The following is a 6,014-nucleotide window of genomic DNA, read 5'->3' as shown; positions in this document are numbered from 1 at the left end:
GTGTGAGAGAGAGAGAGAGAGAGAGAGGAGACCAAGAGAACAAGGGGGAGCAAGAGAGAGAGGGAGGGAGAGGGGGTCATGTGTGTGCTCAGGGATTTGACACTGCTATTCAAGCCCTACGGTTGCCATGGCACCAGCTGCCTTATATGGACATTGGAGTCAAAGAGCAGAGAGTGTGCTGTGGGGCTGACTCACACACACAGGAAAATAATGTGGAGGTTCGCTCTCCTTGGAGAGAGGCATGACCCCAAGGCCTGACTCTAAGCACACGGCAAGAGTTACCCCCGACCACGCCAAACAACTCGAAGCCCTCCGACAAATAAACAAGACACCTCTTATCATGGCTCTGTATCAGCTCCCATCACATTGTGTGGGCTTTTTATGGCAAAATGTTAAGCTACTTGTTTGTTTACTCTGTTCCCACAGGCAGGTTATGCAATAGGCTACATTACATTTTTACATTTCATAGCTGAAACAAAACACAGATTCCTCTACAAACATTGACTTCAGTAATATGAAGTAGTCCTACAAATGTTTTCTAAGTGTAATGCATTAACCCTGCAAATTATATTGCCTGCACTTTGATCTTAGCCCCTGGTCCATGAATAGACAGCTTAAGACCCATCTCATTGTGCAACAACAACAAAAAAACGCCACATTTTGGTCATCGCCATTTCACAAAGGTTCTCTGTCCCGTTGCTCCCTTGCTTTGTGAAGCGCATGGTGATTTGTGTCTGAGGTTAACCCCAAAGGTCACGCTGACTTTCACACCCCTGCCTGGCGAAACCCAGGGTCATCCTAGATAAAGAAACAAGGGCAGGAGAGAAGAAAAACTATCCTGGCTAAGAGTGCAGAAAAACAAGTCATGAATCTGATCAGGCATATTACTATGATGTTATTTGAGAAGTTGATATTTTACCGCTATAGAAAGACGTTCTTTTAAGTACCTAAAAAAGTGTCACCAACATCACTTTTTTCCTTGTTCAGATCCAGATAATGTGTAGCATAATAAGGACAGTGTAGCATAATAAGGACAGTGTAGCATAATAATTCAAAGTAATTCCTGAACCCAAACCCTTCCCCCCGTGTGTGTGTGTGTGTGTGTGTGTGTGTGTGTGTGTGTGTGTGTGTGTGTGTGTGTGTGTGTGTGTGTGTGTGTGTGTGTGTGTGTGTGTGTGTGTGTGTGTGTGTGTGTGTGTGTGTCACTGGGACAGTGTAGCATTGTCCAGGCTATTGTGTGGCTAATGGATCATCAGAGATGTGTCAAGCTGAATGAAAGTCCCTTTAATTAAGCCTGTGTGTCTGTTGACTGTCACCTCTATTGTTGGTCAAGATTAGCCTCCCCAAATAATGGCTCCTTGTGAATGTGTGTGGAAGTGAATGTGTGTGGGAGTGGATATGTGTGGGAGTGGATAATGTGTGGGAGTGTGTGCGGAGGGGGATGGGGGCGCCGAAGATATTGAAAGTGTTGACCTTCCTTTTCTTCCACAACATTTTCAAAATCCGTTATTACGACCAATCCTTTTGAGATGAGCTACATGAATTCCGTCATGAAATAACAATAATTTCTTAAAATCCGGCATATATTTTACATTAGCAAAAGCCTGTTAAAACCACTATTCCTGGCTTCAACCTCCCCAGCAGCAGTTTGTCCAGCCAAGGTACTATTAACAGCCTGCTACCATAGCAAGGGCTTGGTACATTCCTAAGAGTGCTTGTTCAACCATCACATCAATGATAGCTGCTGTAGATCAAAAAGTAATGCTAAAGAGATACATTTAGCCTTTACTTGATGTTTGGTATGTCTCTGGTGTTTGAGTTAGTGTGTGTCTGCACTCATGTGGTTTGTTTGTGTGTTTGCGTGTGTTTGTGTGTGCGTGTGTGTGTGTGCGTGCGTGCGTGCATCAGTGTGTGAATCTATTTAGTGCTCACATGCTCTGTGTGTGCATGTGAGTGAGTGTGAGCGCCTGCATGTGTGCATTGGGGGTGGGGTGCTTTGGCCTTTGAACTGCCAGTCAGGAATGTGGTTGCTCTCTGCTAGGGGTCCAGTAAGGCAAGTCTGCAATGATGTCTGCCAAGCTCCACTGACACTGAACCGACAGCCAGGCGTAAACATCGCACGCACGCACGCACACACACACACACACACACACACACACACACACACACACACACACACACACACACACACACACACACACACACACACACACACACACACACACACACACACAGAGTGCTTACCCAGTGGTAGTAGTATGGCCTAGTTACCTATTACATTGCTTTCCAACTAATTGTAACCTGATATTAGTTCCTCATGCAGGTTATTATAGTACTATTGAGAGTAGTACTATAATAAGCCATACATTTTTTCTCATTTGACTTCATTCCATTATTGCAGATCAAACCACTGACTGATCATTAGCTGAAGAAAGAGGACAGAACTGACTGAAGTTTCCTTCCAGAAATAGTTTGCTCCATTTGTTGTAAGGCGAGCTCTACTTTGTTTTGACATGAGAAACTCTTCACACAAAATAGCTCACTTGATGTTGTGGTAGGTGTGGGTTGATGGGAGGAGTCCAGGGATGTGTTGGTGGGGATTCAGATTACGTGGGTTCTGCGCACTCCCACAACAAACCAGGACACCCCTGTAAATGTTGGAAATAGCAACACTGGTCCAGCCTAAGGCACTCCCAGTAGTCGATGTGATTTTCGAACCCTGGGTGTTGGCGACGGTGAACTCAAGCATAGCGACATATGGAAAGTACTAGGTTTTAACATAAACTGATCATGGACATCACAGTGGTTACACGAGAGGGACATTTTCATCGCGCTCCAATGATTGTCAAACCGTTTGACCTGCAGGGACAGCTTCTCTCTGAGACCGGCTTCACCTTTGAACCCAAAGGAATGGGCAAGCCTGGTAACAAATACAGGGCCTTTTGTCTGCGTCAAAGGAAAACATATGCTGGATTGAGGAAAGATGAAGTATTTTCTCTCACAGAAGACCCTCTGATGAGAGTTAATAAGATGTTTGGAGGGAACCTGCCATTACATTTAAGCACCATGGCTTAAAAGGCATGGTTTGAAATATGAAATCTGCATACAGTATTCAAAATACCTCAAGTCCCTATGAACACAGTGTTCTTATCACAATCCTACAGAAGACTGGCGCAAGCAATTTATTTTCAAATAAAATTTGGTCTGAATGAGTGGCCGTGGCCGTCAAAGCCTGATAGTTTAATAAAAAAGTATTTCTATTGAAATAGAAAAACCCTCAGCGTTTTTTACATTTTTAAACCACTCATGCTTTGATATCGCAGACTAATAATTCATGAATTGATATTCTCCAGACTCAACAATGGTACAATATCACATAATGCAAATCGCATAATATATGTAAAAAAAAAAAATAAGCTATAAGCTATAGGACCAGCCTTGTTGTTGGCCAACGTCCTTTAGATTAAAGTGTGTTTTACAGCATGATGACATACAAAAGGCAGACTCAAAAATTGCATTTTTGGAGGACATGTAGCACAAACTTCCCATACACACACAGGTATTTAGCACCACATTGTTTATTTGTCTCAGGAGGGGTAAAACAAGAGTCTGGTAACCAGTGTCATAACTCTCCTGTGACGATCTGAAGGATCAGGTTACAGGGGGGTCCGCTCTACAGCGTGCGCTCTCTCGTAGAGGGGGAGAGCGGGAAGTCAACTGTTTTATGGTCGGTCATAAAATACGCTGCCCCTATGCTCTGTAGTGTTCGAGATTGGAATGAAAACTGTGGAACACAGAGAGACCCTTGGATATCAAAAGTTAAATCATTCAAACAACGTTTCTATTTTTGAGAATGTGGGAATGGTCCGTGGACACTCATGTCGAGTGTGTTTCATTTGGTGATCTCATGAAGGACAGGAAACACACACAACAGTATCTTTTAAAGTGTACATTTCCCAGCAGTCAGGTTTACATCTAAATATTGTGAAACGTATGTGATTAAACAAAAGATGTAATGTGATGTTAACCTAAATGAGAGTATGGATTTTCATATAAAGATTAACCAGTCAGTGGCCACACCCCTGTGAGCCCAGACGTCACATTAGGTGTCATAGAACCGCCCCTTCTTCCACAGAGTATATAACCTACTTCCTACAAAATATACATTAAATCAGAAAACGCTGGGATGGAGTCCCCACGTTGGAATGGCTACAATTCTATAGGCCACGGAGACCGGGTGGGTATAATTTGTGGAACGGTCCAACAGGAATCTGTTCCAAAAAATTCGTAAAGTACAAGGATGCCACCAAACAACGCATACAAAGTAGCATGGTCAATTCACCTAGTTAACTAGCTGCCGAATAGGCATCAACTCACCACGTAGCTTATTCTGATGTTTGTCCATAGGCTCCCAGAGTGAGGACAGACATTTTTCGGAATAAACGTGGTGAGTGAAAAACGCAATTAAATTGCCCACTCCCTACCCGGTATCTTAATCTGCCGCCATACACCTTTGTATGCGTTGTTTGTTGGCAACCTTGTTATTTAAGAAGTTTTTGGAACAGATTCCTGTTGGAACGTTCCACAAATTATACCCACCCACGGAGACCAGTCAGCGTGCAGCGGTGGCTACATGGCTGACAAATGTTTTAAAACTACAAGACCAGAAAACCAGACCGCGTGTAGTGTTGGCTACACGGCTGGAAATGGTTAAACTGTGAGACTATCGATCACTACAGAATAAGAGCCAATCCTAGACGTAGAATTACTAGTCTGCAGCTAGAAATTCCGTAAACCTAGGACGAGAATACCAACAACCTCCAAAACATATTAAAAAAAATATATATATATATACAGTATATTATTTATGTGACACCCAACGTGTATCAAGTTTAACAAGTGGTTACTTATGATATCCAGCCAATCTCAACTGATTGGATATCCATGTCTCATTCAATTTAACTAAGAAGTTAAAACTGCATAACAAATCTTTTCAGGTGGATCTTTTAGAAAATATTCAAAGTGTTTGGTTTCTACAAATGAGACAATTTAAACTATTCCACATTAACCTAGATCAACAATATTGTCAGTTTAATTCAAGTTTAATTCCCAAATAGCCTATACAGGTTTCATTTATCATTAACATTTGTGTTTGCAAGCATTACCCCCACTCCCACATTACTGATCAGTATTGATGGAAGTCCCGTCTTCGTGAGAATCCCATGTGGTTTTAGCCCTCAGGGATAAGTAACCCCTGGTGTAAAGAATAATTTGTAATTTTTTTTACAAATATTCCATTGAGGTCCACCGTTGTCCAAGTGTCAACAAGTGGTTAACTTCTTATGGATAGGGGGCAGCATTTTCACATTTGGATGAAAAGCATGCCCAGAGTAAACTGCCTCCTACTCAGTCCCAGATGCTAATATATGCATAGTATTAGTAGTATTGGATAGAAAACACTCTGAAGTTTCTAAAACTGTTTGAATGTCTGTGAGTATAACAGAACTCATATGGCAGGCAAAAACCTGAGAAAAAATCTAACCAGGAAGTGGGAAATCTGAGGTTTGTAGTTTTTCAACTCAGCCCCTATTGAATATACAGTGGGATATGGGTCATCTTGCACTTCCTAAGGCTTCCACTCGATGTCAACAGTCTTTAGAACATTGTTTCAGGCTTCTACTGTGAAGGGGGGCTGAATGAGAGGGTAATGAGTCAGAGGTCTGCCAGCAGCCTCGGGTCTCGTGATGCGCGGGCATGAGAAAGTTACCTCTTGTTCCATTGCTTTTCTACAGACAAATTAATTCTCCGGTTGGGACATTATTGAACATTATGATAAAAACATCCTAAAGATTGATTCTATACATCGTTTGATTTGTTTCTACGACCAGTAATATAACTTTTTGGAATTTTCGTCCGACATTTCCGCTGGACTTGCCCGCGCCTCGTGAGTTTCGATTTGTTTACTAAACGCCCTAACAAAAGGAGGAATTTGGACATAAATGATGGACTTTATG

Source organism: Salvelinus namaycush, chromosome 11, assembly GCF_016432855.1.
Source record: "Salvelinus namaycush isolate Seneca chromosome 11, SaNama_1.0, whole genome shotgun sequence".
Classification (NCBI taxonomy): Eukaryota; Metazoa; Chordata; class Actinopteri; order Salmoniformes; family Salmonidae; genus Salvelinus; species Salvelinus namaycush.
The sequence above is the reverse complement of the archived record's forward strand: the minus strand, read 5'-3'. Positions refer to the sequence as shown.